At 46.6% G+C, this 14,828-nt stretch overlaps 1 protein-coding gene across 1 annotated transcript in view; it reads right to left on the minus strand.

The window, feature by feature from the left end:
• Positions 1 to 14,828, minus strand: part of PRPF8 (pre-mRNA processing factor 8) — a 2,252,227-nt gene that overhangs the window by 418,801 nt on the left and 1,818,598 nt on the right. The window lies entirely within an intron of this gene.

Here is a 14,828-nt window from a genome sequence, read left to right on the forward strand (position 1 = left end):
TATCCACTTTGTAATGAGTTATAAAAGTGTGAGGTTTAGACCATGTGGCTGCTGCAAGATGTTGTCCAAAGGTAATTTGGCTTGAAGGCTAAATGAAGAAGTAGAAACTGCTCTGGTTGAATGAGCCTTCACCTTACTAGACAAGAATATGTGTAAGTGATACAATCCAACAGCCACTTAGACAGGGTTGTTTTGGCAACTGGTTTACCTTTCCTGGCCTCAGAAAGACACAAACAGCTGATCTGATTCCTAATGTCTTTTGTTCTGTCTAAATAAAATCTAAGTTGTCTGTGAACATCGAGTTTGTGCAACATATATTCCAATTTGTTGGTGTGATTAGGAAGAAAACGGGCAACTCAGTGACTTGATTAATGTTAATCTCAGAACATTTTACACTGTGTGTTTAAAGGTAATTGATTTTATTGATTCAATTACAGTTACATGATGTAATAGAGTAGCGGTGTATTTAAGGAATGAGTTACTTGATGTTGGTTATCTGATGAAGTTCTCTGACAACCTAGGTCATCTGTGGCAATAAATTGGTTTTGTATCAGGTCACATCGCAAATAAATTTTGGTGCAAGTATTTGTAGCTGAAAGACTGTTGGCTTCTCCTGGTGACCTGGACATCCTTGTTACGTTGCAAGTTTGGTGTTTGCTGTGCCCAATCTCAGAACATACTTTAGGCAAAAAGGATGGATTTGTCTAAGAATTACTCTGTATCAGCATGGGGGGCTTGATGGATAGGGCTTGGGCTCTGACACTCTGCGGGCTGAAATGATGGCTACTAGGAAATAGTTTTCTAATAGAAATTTTAGTTCCACAAGATGATGCAGGCTCAAAGGGAGGAAGAATAGTCTTGAGAACATAAAATTCAAATTCCAGGAGGACAGTAAGGTGTCTTCTGGAGCTCATGAAAGAACCTTTAGAAAAGCCTTGAACAATTGGTGAACCAGAATATTCAATTCATCGATTGCTAGATACAAATTAGATATAGCAACTAATTATTACTGCTTGCCATGCTTGTGCTCCTTTGTTGAAATTTTCTGTCAAGAATTGTAAAATAGAAGACAATGGCATGGTAAGGGTCAATGTTATGGAAGAAGCCAAATGGAGAAAATCTCTTCCACTTACTTGATACAATTTTTTCTGAGTGTTTAGAGTTTATGGGAAGCCAACAGTGACTAGTGTCATGGGAAATATTATAAAGCTAGCTGTGTGAGGGGTGGGGCATCAAGCAGCAGTTAGCTTCAGTCTGCAATGATGGATGAAGATCTAGCCGGATGTGTGTCAAGTCCGGAACTGGGTCCAGGATCCATGGAGTCTTCAAATGTGATGGTAAGAAACAGAAACCAAATCTGCAGGAGGGCCAATGGTGCTATAAGGATGATGCGTCCGTCCCAGCGACTTTGCTTTCTGTAAGAATCTGGGTATCAGGGAATTGGTGGAAATGCGTGGGGCTGCCTGGGGGCGAATCATGGACAAGAACATCCCTCGGGGTGACCTGGCTTGGAATCAGAGATAATAAGCTTCTGCATTATTATTGATATAATGTGACAGGTGGCAGGAACTGTTACATTTACAGAAAATCCTGTCTACTGCAATCTCTTGTTTGAGGGACCATTAGGTAGAACAATAAAATTGCACTGCTCAGTCTGTCTCTGCTATGATGCATGTTGCCTGGGATGTCGTTGCTAACTAGGCAGCTAGGATGACACTGCCCACTGCCTTTCTGAGGGGCTTCTCGGCAAAAGGGATAAGACTTGGTCCATGCTTGGCATTCAGGTATAGACCACTGACATGTTGTCTGTCTGTATTGCAATTGTCCCTAGAGGAAGAGTCACAGAAAGTATTGCAACGCTAGAAGTACTGCTCCCATCTAGGGACATTAATATGCAGATGTGATTCTTGATCAGTTCATATTGCCTTGGGTAGTCTTTTTCTGAAAAGCCCCCGCACCCCTACGGGGAAAGCGTCACGTAGTCTGGTGGCAACGCTGGAGGGTAGCGAAGGGGCGTCCTGTTGTGACATGAGGGCGTCAACCACCACTGAAGATCCTTCTTGCAGGAATTCGTTATCAGGATCATGTGACTCATTGGAAGTTCTTGGCAAGACCATTTAAGTAGAAAAAGAAACTTCATTGAAGGATTCTCATATGTATCCTTGCTAATGGGATTACTTGAATTGCTGCTGCCATCAATCCTAGTACTTTCAATACCTCTACAGCTGGTGCTCTGTTCCTTGATAACAGGGACATGATGTGTTAGCGAAGAACACAAATCTTTTCTGGTGGAAGACAAAGAGTGGTGGTTGATGGGTCTAATTCTGCCCTATAAAATGATATGCTGCGGTGATGGCAACAAGGCAGACTTTTCGAGATTGACTGTAATGCCTAGCCAATCTCAGTGTCAGAGTAGTCTCTCTCGCCAGAAGAAGTTGATGCCTGGTGGTGGAGGTGAGGCCAATGGCAAATCAAAACACTTGGGATCCTAGATGCCTCAGGTGGGCGTGACTACTGCCATGCACTTGGTGAACACTCGGGGGCTGTAGTGAAACCAAAGGGCAGAGCTCGGAACATGATAATGATGGTCTCAGCCAGAAATGGGTGACTCTCGATGACCTGGCCATCTTTATGTGATAGTGCGCATCCTTAAGATCGATCAAGCACATCCAATTGTCCCTTCCTAAAAATGGGAGTATGGACTGTAGCATGACCATTGAACTTTTAGTTATGTACTCACCCATAACTTCAAGATGTTTGGGATCATCTAGCCTACACATTCTGACTGATGGGTTCGGGCGATCTCGGCTCCGACTTCAAAGCTGCCTTTATGCCAAGAAGCGAAGTCTCTTATTGGCTGAGCCACTATATCCCAGGATGCACCACCACCAGTCCCAGATCTAAGTTTTGTCATACATGCACCTGCGCCATGCACTGCTTATATAACATTGACAGATGATGCAAGATAAAACAGTGAACTCAAACCGTTCAATCTTTGATCTCTCCAAGGCGGGGAAGGAGGGTGGGTATTAGGAATGTGGGCGAGATGGATCCCAAACATCTGAAGTTATGGGTGATGCATAAACTAAAAGTGGTATGTGATCTATCTGCGCCTGCATTCTGACTGATGGGACAAGCGTCCTAGCACCTAAATCCTGGGTGGCTCACTGGAAAACACTCCTGAGTACCGTGGAACCAAATGATGCTCGTCCTTTAGATACCACATCAATTTATAGTGGGAAATGAAAATGTCTTGGGTTGGACCATGTAGCCGCAGCACAAATTTCAGAAATAGCGAGCTTGGAATGGAATGCAATAGGGTAACCACCAAGCTCTAGTAGAGTGAGCTTTGACAGATGTTGTAAAGTTGCTTGTTGAAGAGGACAAAGCTTGAGTTATACAATCTCTAGTCCATTTGGCAATAGTAGCTTTTATTGATGGATTTGCAATTTATTATCTGAAAGGACACAACAATTGATCTGTTTTCCGAATTTGCTGAGTCGATCTAGATAAAAAGCACAGTGCCTGTGAACATCAATATTATGGAAGAGTGTATTCCGGCTTTGTTTTGAAAATTTTGGAAGAAAACTGGTAGCTCTAAAGGTGGTAGGAGACAGAGGTGGGAAACAAGCTTTTAAGGACAAAGGATGGGTTGGGTCTAAGTGATACTACTCTATCTTTGCTTGAAAAATCAAATAAAATTAAGGTTTGATAAATGAGGCTTGAATTTCTGAAACTCTTCTTGCAGAGGTAATTACTGTTCAGGGCAGTTTCAAGACAGATATTTCAACTCCACATGTAGCAACCCGGTTCAAAGGAAAGATGTTAAAACTGAAGTACCAAGTCAAGATCCACGGAGGCGCAGGATGAAAAAAACTGGGGGTCGCAAAGCACGGCACCTTTCATGAAAGTTTTACATAATCTGCTGCTCATCAGCGGTGGGTCTGTGGAATCGTGAAATTTGGAGATAGCTGCTAATTGGACTTTAATAGTAGAGACTGAAGATCCTGATTAAACAAGGATGTTAAAGATTTCAAGACCTCTGTTATCGGGGCAGTAATAGGGTCTAATCCTCTGAGTTGAGCCCAGATAGCAAACCTCTTCACTGCTGTGATACAACTTCTTAGTATGGTGGGTTTGTGGGCTGAAGATAAAAATGTGAATAACTTCCGGGTCCCAAGGTGTGATTTCTGACTATAGTCGGAGTGAAGGAGCCAAGCTGTTAATTTAGAAATGTGAAGGGACTGGTGCTGTTGTCCCGACTGATGAACCAGAAGGTCAGGTGGGTCCAAGAACCAAGGACCGTCAGAATACATTCTGTGGGCGAAGACCATACCTGATGAGGCCAATGTGAATTAATTAGAATCATTTGTGGACCCCAATTGGGAAGCTTTCTGGATGACTTTGGGGAGGAGTGGAATCGGAGGAAAGCATAAAAACAGTCTGTTGGCCAAGGTTGGACTAAATCCGTAGCTGTCTCCCTTGACCACGGGGTCAAGGAAAAAAAGAACCTTTGCACTTAAGTGTTTTACGTGGTGTTGCAAACAGGTCGCCAACAGGAATCCCCCCATCTTTAGAAAATCTGGGCTGCTACTGTTTGGATCAGAGACCACTACGTGAGGGAGAGAATAGCCCTGCTCAGTCTGTCTGCCAATACATTGGATTTGCCTGGAATGTGGGTGGCTACCAGGAGCGCTTGAAGTAGCCACTGCCTTCCCACCCTCATAGCCTCTCTGCAAAGGGGTAGATCTGGTCCCTCCTTGTTTGTTCAGATACTGACTACCCGACATGTTGTCTGTGTGGATGGCGATAATGCCTTGAGGAGAAACTTGTGAAGGCTTGTAAGGACAGAAGAACAGCCCTCATTTTCAACACGAACGATATGGAGATGTTTGGATTTAGAGCCAGGAACCTTAGACAACCTGCCAGACAATCGCCCCCACCCGTCTGGGAGGCATCCGTAGTCAAGGTGGCCACGGAGAAGGGTATAACAAGGTCTTCCCTGATTCAGATTGGATGGCAGAAGCCACCAATGGTCCCGTTTGCACGCGTTTCTGTAATCAACGTAATGTGATGATTGAGGGAGATCTTGAAAGGACCATTGTGTCGATAACTAGCCACTGGAGAATCCTCATGGCTGCAACCTTGCCAGAGGACTAGGAGGGCGTGGCAGACGTGAACCTAGAAGTTGCAGGACCATCCTGGCTGGGCTTTGGATCTTAGAAGGCAGGGCTCGGACCTGATTTTGTAATGTTGCATCCTTTAGGTGGGAAGGAAGATCGCATTAATTTGAGTCTATCTCTGCTCCTATGAATTTTATGCGCTGAGAGGCAGCAAGGGCGAACTTTGACCAGTTGAATGTAATTCCCAGAAACACCCAGGGAGATGGTGGCTTAGCAAGTTCTCCTAGTGGCTGATGCCTGAGTGAGGCTGGCAGTCAGGAGCCAGTCGTCCAGATAAGGAAACACCCGGAATCGAGAGACTCCTCAGGTGAGCAGTCACTACTGCCAAAAAACTTAGTGAACACCCTGGGGGCTGTGGTGAGACCAAAGGGCAGTGCACAAATTGGAAATGACTGTCTCCCAGGCTGAGCGCAGATACCTCCTGGACGCCTGATGCATTGGTATGTGATAATAGGCGTCCTTGGGAATATAGACATCCAAACATCTTTCTCCAACACAATGGGAGAATGGATTGTAAAGTGACCATTGAACTTGGACTATGACGGACTGGTTTAGTTGCTGAGATCCAAAATGAGTCTGGGTCCCCTGTCTTTTGGCACTAAAAAGAACAGCAGTAATTTCCCGGATCCGATCTAATCAGGACAGGTTGGATGACTCCTTTCTGGCTTTTGGGGCTTCTGGCTGCAATTTCCTTTGACTGGGTGGTGGGTCCGGGATTTTTTTTTTGGGCCGGTGGGGAGTGAGTGTGTGGAAGAGGAATGGTGTAACCTCCGGCGGCAATCCGAAGCACCCATCTGTGCCCAGTGGCGCCTCCCAGGCTTTGGGTGCTTGGCAAAGCGGCGCAACTGGCTCGAACAGCACAGCCGGGCAATCTCATGGGTGTCTTGGGGCTGAAAGGCCTGAAAGGACTGGAGATCTCCAGTGTTGCGGGGAGCTCTGCGCCTCTGGAATGATCTCCCAGAAAAATTTTGATCTCCTGCCTCTCTGGAGGAATCTTCCTGCTATTGGGGAAAAGAATTTCTGTGATTTGCGAGACCACATCTTCCCTCCTCTTTTGGCAGGATGGGCCGAAGGAGTGGAATAATAATGTGCTCTGCTCTGGCCAGGTAAGAGTGTCTTTGCTTTGAACAAAGAGGTTATCAAGGGAGGCGTCGACGAGAGACTTGAAGAGGCCTCCATGAAGAAATGACTAAGCAGACCAGGCATCTCCGTGAAACCCACGCGCCTGTGCCTGCGCTCTGCCGCCCGCCCGGCCGCATATGAAATGAGCCTCTGTGGACCCGAGGTTAGAAGCCAGAGGTAAGGATAGCCAACTGAGGAGCTAACACGACTGGGCTGGCTGCTCAGTGATGGAGTTACCTGAGGGGAGTCCTGGGAGCTCCTTGACCGGAATCCCTCTGTAGTCTGGTGAAATGTGCAAATAATTCACGGGGACCTCAGAGTAAAGGCAGCTGAAGTCGGGAATTAAAACCCGTGCTGGTCCATGCTCCTGAACTCCTTATTAGGGGATGGACGGACGTTAAACCTCTGCGATCCTGCTGGGTAGCAGATACCACCATAGCATCTGGCCCGCCTTCGTTAGAACTCCCCTCCTCGGAGTGGGGCAGACAAAAATTTGTTAGGCGAGAAGGCACTGGTTCCACAGTATCTGGATGTTCCCACGCCCTCTGACAAACCAAATCCAGGAGCTCGTCCCGGGCGGAGACACCCAGGAGGCGGAGGCTGAGCCCAGGCCTTGAGAACACCGACTCATCAGCGGAGGGGTTTGGAGATTAGCCGCCTCGTTGTAGGATCTCTAGAATGTCTGCAAATGAGACATCATCCGAGGGCGACTTAGGGACCCTCCGCATCCATCAAGATAAGTGTCCGATCTTAAAGAGACTCGCCGGGGAGTCCGATGCTTCCTCTTTTGCGATCTCTTCATGGGGCTCACTCGAGGCGCTCCGAAGAAGACCCTCAGGAGGAGGGAACCCCCAGTGGGGGTAACCTCAGGCAGGGCTCCGCTGCCTGAGACAGGGAACACCAAGACCCAGTCTCCATGCAGGAAGGTGCGGTAAAGCCGTGAGATGGCGAAGAGACTGGCCAGGCACTGCTCATAGCTCTGAAGCCGGACCCCAGAATCCTGCAGGAGGTCCGGTCCCAGGCCATGATGAGCCAAGAGAATCCCATGGCCGAGCTTGCAGAGGAGGCTCAGACAGCAGCATTGAATCCCGAAAGCGTCACCCGGGTCCGGCCCGAAGAAGTCAGCGTACTAAACTTCGGACCCGAAGGCGGGGGTTGGGTAAGGGGCCGGAGCCGACCTAGGATCTCTACTGGCTCCATCAGCACCTGCTCCGACGGAGCGCGGTCGGAGGAAGAATGGCAATGGAGTAGGCTAACGGCTCCGAAGCCAATTGGGTCGGGCCAAAACAAATTTCTGAACTGGGGACTGGAACAGTCTTTGGAGCACCCTGTCTATGTCGAATCTGACGTCATGATGACCTGGAAGGGGACCGAATGGTCTGGTAGGCCTTTCCAGCGGCTCAGGGACTGGGGACTGGCTTGGTCGACTCTGATTATCGGCGCCCGAAGGAATGTCCAAACCAATTTCCATCGGTGCGAAGAGACTGGCGCCCGAGGGAGGAAGTGTCTGGCGGACAACCTTCATCCACGACTCCCGAGATCGAAAGTACTGGGCCGATGAAGATAACCCGCCTCTCGATGCCCAGGCGGCGGCTCCAGACCCAGAGAGTCGAGGCTGGAAAACATCGAAAGGCAATTTCGTTCATCTCGGCTCAGGGAATCACGTCGGAAACCCGAAGGAAAGCCTGCCTATGTTTTTGGCGGTGGGTTCCGACGGACAATTGAGCCGATGCCCTTTTTCTTTAACGGGAGAAGGAGAGGAAGCTAATGCCTCTTCGAGATGAGGGGTTAATAAAAGGCCTTTTCCAATATAAGTTTATTTTCCTCTCTTGGAGGCCCTGAGGAAAGCTGGGACTTCTGCAAATGTTTGGGCGCCCAAAACAGGCACAGTGATGCATCTGTGATCGACATCTTGAAACTTCTGCATGAGTGCACTTTTAAATCCTGAGGCCCTAGGAGCCTGTGGCATAATGGCAACCAATTAAATTAATAACTTAGCCAAAACCAAACACACTAACAATGACAGAAAAAATTTCTTCTCTTTCTTCTTCTTTTTTTTTTTTTTTTTTTTTTTAAAACAAGGCTGTCTACAATAAGTAAGAATAACCAAAGGGTGAACAGCCCCCTAAATAAAAGGGACATTAAAACAATATGAGCTGACAGAAGGCCTTAAACTCAAAGAGACCTCTGATCAGAACCAGCGCATTCACTACACAAAACTTTACAGAAATGCTCACTCAAACTCAAAAGGCAAGATAGCTGTTAAAACAGCTTTTTGTTGAATTTAGAAAATTCTGACGGAGTAAGTGAAAAAGCACTACTTAGCTCAATATTTCGAGACCCGCGTCTTAGCAGCTTGTTGTGACAAGCAGATCTGGGGACTGGTAGTGGTGCATCCTGGGATATAGTAAGCTCAGCCAATGAGAGACTTGGCTCTTTGGCATAGCGTGCCGAGGTGAACCGAGGATCGACTCCGAACCATCAGTCAGAATGTAGGCGAGATAGGATCACATAACATCTTCTCTTTTCTCACAAATTAGTCTGCTAAGATCCAAAATGGGTTTCAGTCCCCTGTTTTCTTTGGAACCAAAAAAGAATCTTGGAAGTAAGTTCGAATCCTGTTTGGTCTGCGGGACTGGCTGGATGACTCTTTTTAACAATTAGGCATGATAAATGTACTATTGCGTCTGTCCCCATGTGACTGGGTGGAGCGTCCAGGATTTTCTTAGCGATGGGAAGGGGCTGGGTGGAAGAAGAGCGGTATAAAATACCCTCTGGAAATGATACTTGCAGTACCCCAAATGTCTGTTTTATGTTACATTTAGCCAAAACTTCTGGGTGTTACTTCTGGGTGATTTTAATGACAAAGCGACCCCGACTGCCTCCAGGGTAGGACAGCCAGAGCCTCCCTTCAGGGAAGCTGGTAGGACTGACCAAGAGAAGTGATCTCCTGACACCCACAATGGTGTTCTGCGGACCCCCTCTGCCGCGAGGCGGCGGCATCTTCCGTATTCTCAACCCCTCCTCTGCATCTGGGAGGGCTCCTCCCATGTGTCTTGAAGGCTCCTTGCAGGCTTTCCAGAACCACATCTTTCCTCCCCTCTGACCTTTAGGAAAGGGTCAAGTGGGGGTGGAAAAATGGACTCAGGCAGCAGACAGTCTTTCCCTCTTGCTCACACCTGGTCAAAGGAGTCTTCTTCCAACTACCTTTGGCCCCAAACAAAAGATGAGCCATCAAATGGGGTGTTATTAAGTAAAGGAGGACCCGGAAGGGGTTCAGCCGAAAGAACAGAATGGCATCCATGCATGCCTCACGAAGAACAATTCCTGTACCTGCAGCTCTACTTGAACCATCAGCTGCATATAGATAAGAGCCCATGGGCAGCGAGTTGACCCTCCCAATTGAGGGTAGAGTAGGCTAACAGAGTGGCAATCTTGTCGGACACACTTTCGTGTCTCAGCACCTTGAAGAGCAGAGCATCCAACTCCTTAAGGAGATCTCATCTGCAGTCCTGGTAAAATGTGTCAAGTAATTCAGTGATCTGGTGACAAAGTCTCTGAGACTTTAAACGTAAAACGTTTCCCATATCTATCCGCCGATCCTAAATTCTCTGTTAGAAAGGATGGAGAGGCGAGAAAGTCTCAGACATTTCCTTTTTTGGTGGCTGCCGCCACCAACATAGCATCGTGTGAGGAACTCCCGCCGGTCAAAAGGACTTATCCACGGGGACAGAAATAACCTTATTAGGCCTCCCTAGGAACAGGTTCCGTAGATTCCTGGTGACTCCCACGCCCTACAAAGGAGACCAGATCCATACATAAGCTCATCATAGAGGCGGAGATACCCCAAGAGGTGGAAGGTTGGAGACCCCAAAGCGCCTTCAGGAGAACAGCAACTCATCCTCAGTGAGGGCTCTTGGAGCTGCCAATCACCCCTCTGCCTAAAAATTTCAAAGAATCTCCGCATAAGGAGATGTCCTCAAAGAGAGGATCTAGGGACCCTTCTGATTCATCAAGTCCAGTGTCCGATGTATGGGAGATGTGGAGTCCAAATGCCTCCTCTTGCATAATCTCTTTCTGGGGACATCTTCAGGGGGCAACTTCTGGAGGTCTCAGAAGAGCAGGGAGGCACCCTGTGGGAGAATACCTGAGGTTCTGGGTCTCTCGGCAGGATGACTGGAGGAAACACAAGGCAGATTGAGTCTGATGAAGAAACTGTTATTGGTTGTAGGCAGCTTACTTACTTCAGCTATCGAAGGATTAAAGTTTTTTATGCAATTGTACCGCTTGTGTATAACCAGTGTGTTTTTGGCCGTTCACATATCCCAACTTCAAGCGTGGTTATTTCATCTGGAGTTTGGTTCTTTGCCTTTTCAATTCAGGAGTAATAGTCTTCAGCTCCGGTTGGGTCTGAGCAGACAGCAATTTAGCTAGGCCACATGGTGCCTTTAAGAGTTTTCGAACCAGCGGTCCATACCCAGATCGGACAGGCTGACAAAAGACCTGGAAGAGTGAACAGATGGGAGCAGACTGGAGCAGAATTGATGGAAGTTTTTCGACAGCGGTTCCAGAGCAGTGTCGGGTTCTGAAAAGAACAGACTGTCTGCTCTAAAGGCAGTGGGAGCCCAAGTCACCACACTTTCTGACTTTTCCTTTCTTAGTCCTGGATTCAGAGGAAGATTTGGATGATTTGCTGGCCCCATCCTGGTCAGACAATGCCTGCTGAAAAGGGTGTTTGATAATACCACTATCAATTAACTTCCTCTTCCTTTCTGCAAAAGCACTCTGAAGGAAAAGGGTAATGACAGATACTGCATGACTCTTTTTTGCAGATGCACCTCACCCAAAACAGTAAAACAAACTGCACATGGGCATCCATGATGGACATTTTCTGTCCATGATCTGGGCATTTTTTTAAACCCAGACTTTGGATGTTTTTCCTTCTCTTCAGACATTTCACAGGCAAATCCAAATATAAAAGGAAAAGCACAGTTTGCCCACCTACCATATAATGTAGATGTTCCGAAGTGCTAATACAGCTGCAGTCATAACAGATGGGTTCTCCTGCCGTCAGGCGGAGTCCTCGATCGAAGCCAAATTCCAAAGTCCAGGTCCGGCATCGGTTGTCGCGCTTCTTCCCTGACATCAGTGCGACGGGGTATAAAAAGAACCAGCCGACGCCCATGTTCTTCAGTTTTTCTTGCCCCAGATGTCGGGTGCCCCCAGAAGGAAGGCAATATTATAAAATTATGAAGTAATGCAATGCAATATAATAAAAAAAAAACAGTAGTTGCAAGCAAATACACCATTATAAAGAATACCCCTAGAGGGGAAGGAGGAGGGAGGAACTTCGGACTGCAGCTGGTAGCTTGCTTTTCGAACATCTACATTTATGGTAGGTACAAACTGTACTATGTTCATCGTGCATACAGCTGCAGTCATATTTCAGATGCGGTAGAATCCCAAAGAGATAAGAAAGGGGGGGTAGGCACTAGGTGGAACCAGGAGGAGCCAAAATGCAAATTGCAAGACTGCAGTGGCATGCAACCCTGCTCTAGGATTTGGAGTATAATGGTGGGTTGTAGTGTTTGGAGAAGGTATGCACAGAACTCAAGTGGCACCTGCTTCCAAGATATCCTTGGTAGGAACTCCTCTGAGGAAGGCTGCAGAGGGTGGCTGTGTGGCCATGGTGGAGTGAGTTCCTAATGCCTGTAGGAACAGTTTTGCCATGAAAAGGAATAGCAAAAAGCGTATGCAGTGGGCTATCCATTTTGAGACTGTCTGCTTGGAAATTGGCTTTCCTGGAGCTCCTACCAAGACATGGGCCACAAAGAGCTGTTCTGATTTTCTGAAAGACTTTGTTCTGTCCAAATAATAACGCAGTGGCCTGTGGATGTCCAAGGAATGTAGTAATCTCTCCCATTTGTTTTGAGGATTGGGATAAAAAGTAGGTAAATGTATGGCCTGATTTAAAGCTACCCTGGATACACTTTTAGGCATAAAGGAAGGGTTGGTTAAGTAATGAAACTCTGTCCTGATGGAAGATGATAAAGGCTGGACAGCCATGAGAGGCCTGTAGTTCTGAAACTCTGAGGCTGAAGTGATAGCCAGAAGGAAAGCTGTTTTCAGGACAAATATTGCAAATCTGATGAAGCAGCTGGCTCAAAAGCTGAGAAGTCCAAGTTTTCCAGAATTAAATTTAGAATCCCAAGCAGGTATTGGTTGTTTCCTTGGAGGTCTTAAATTCTTAGCCCCTCTGAGGAACTGTCTTATAAGAGGGTGAGAGAATAAGGAGGATCAGTGTTGTATTCTGCAGAAATGGCTGAGGCATGGATTTGATGGAGGAGAGCGAAAGTCCACTGCTTGAAGTAGTTCAGCCAACATATTGTAGTATTTGAGGTAAATTCAGTTTTCCAGGTTCTGGCCCTTTTCTCATTCCAGACACAAAAACGTTTCCAGCTTTGCCGGAGTAAGCTTTTCTAGTTGATGGCCTTCTGGCCTCCAAAATGACATCCTGCACCTCCTTGGAGAGTAGGGCCTGCTATGATGCTAAGGAATCTTCCATGCGGCTAGATTGAGTGTTTTTAGCTGACTGTGAAGAGTTTTGAAGCTGTGCTGAGTCTGAAGAGGAGGCATTAGAGGCAGGGTCCATGGAGGGAATGAGTCAGGCTCCTCAGGAGTGGGTGCACCAGTGTTGTCTTGGCCAGTCCGGAGCAATGAGGATCATCTTTGGTCTGTCTGCTCCTGGTCTTCAATAGGACTTTAGGCAGCAGAGGAAGGCGGGAAGGCATAAACTGTCATTGGGATGTTCAGCTGAAGAGAGTGTCCACTCTCCAGGCCTTTGGGTGGAAGGTCCTCGAGGCAGAATTTGTCAGACTGATGATTTTTGTGGGAGGCAAAGAGATCTATGTCTGGCCTTCCATACATTCTTGGATTATTTCTGTAAAAACTTTTGGATGCAACATCCATTCGTGTGGATCATCATTGCATATTCCTGCTTAGGTTGTCTGCCCTTGGCGTGTTTTCCTTGCCTGGCAAGTACTGTGCTTAACCAGTTCCATTTAACTTAAAGTCCATAGCCATGTTCCAAAGTGATATGGGCCAGTCTGCATAGGGGATAAGAATGTGTTCCTCCCTGCTTGCTTATGTACCACATAACTGTGGTGTTGTCCGTTTCTTATCAATAGTTGACCTATTGTAGAAGGGTCCTTGAAAGCCATACAATAGCATTTATTACTGCTAGCATTTCTTTTTGATTATTGATGTGAAGGTGCTTTTCTTTTGGGACCATTTGCCTAGAATACCGGGGTCTGTCATCGTGCCCCCAGGCGAACAGTCCGTCTGTTGTGATGACAGATTTGCTTGAGGCTTTGCTGAAGGAAGACCTGTTTGCTTGACGTGCTTGAGCCCACCACAGAAATTTCTTTTTGCAGACATGGAAGTAGTGGTATTATTGTTTCCAAAACTGTGGCTGTGTTGAGACCATATGTTTTTTAGGTACCATTGTAATTTTCTCATATGCAGCTTTGTACATGGGATTAGCAAGATGCAAGATGCCATGAATCCCAGAGCCTACTGGATTTTTCCTTGCAGTCAGCCTGGTGCAATTTGCCAGATGTTTTTGAAATATTGAATTAGTTGCCCCTGCATCTCTGGCGTGAGAGTGGAGGCCATTCTGTGCGTTTGTGTCCAAAAATTGGCACCAGGAAAATGTTATATTTCGAGAATTATTAGCCTTGATTTCCTCTTTGTTGACTGTACAATGTATCCCAGAGGAGTTTAATAACATTATTACATAAGCCAGATGTTTCAGAAGAATGTGCTTGCATGTCCTGCTTGGATCAGGCAGTCAGTCCAAATAAGGAGTATATTTGTATCACTTGGCGAGTCTGCAGTGGGCAATTTACTGATGCCAGGCATTTAGGTGAATACTCTGGGTGCAGTAGATAAGCCAAAGGGCAATGCAGAGAATTGATAATGGGTTGAACTTGCAAGAAATCTGAGGTATCTTCTGCACCATTTTGTCTGATTGGCACATGCAGGTATGCCTCCTTGAGGTCCAACGTTACCAGCCAAGACTCCTTGCCCAGCATGGGAAGAAGTTGCTGTAGAGTGAGCATCTTGAATTTTGGTAGTAGGAATGTGTTTAGGATGGAAAGATCCAAAATAGGTCTCCAATCTTTTTCCTTCCTTGGCACCAGAAATAGCCTGGAATAAAAACCTTGACCTTGTTCGTGTGTAGGTACCTCTTGAATAGCTTTCATGTTTATAAGATCTGAAATTTGCTTTTGTGCCTCTGCCCTTTGATTGTGTGGCAGTTTTGGCATGCCTCTCATTTTGGAAGGGTATGAAAGTGGAATTTGTAGCCTCTGTTTATAATGTCCAGAATCCATTTGTCCTTTGTGACAACATGCCAATTTTTGAGAATAGTGCCAGCTTTCCTCCTAAGGGGCTGCCATTTGGAGACCTGGTTGGCCTGCAAAGGGGAAAGTCATTGGGTTTGCTTTCTGAAAGATTGTGGGT

Source organism: Protopterus annectens, chromosome 13.part0 (genome assembly GCF_019279795.1).
Source record: "Protopterus annectens isolate FY-2018-M chromosome 13.part0, PAN1.0, whole genome shotgun sequence".
In the NCBI taxonomy this organism is placed as follows: Eukaryota; Metazoa; Chordata; order Ceratodontiformes; family Protopteridae; genus Protopterus; species Protopterus annectens.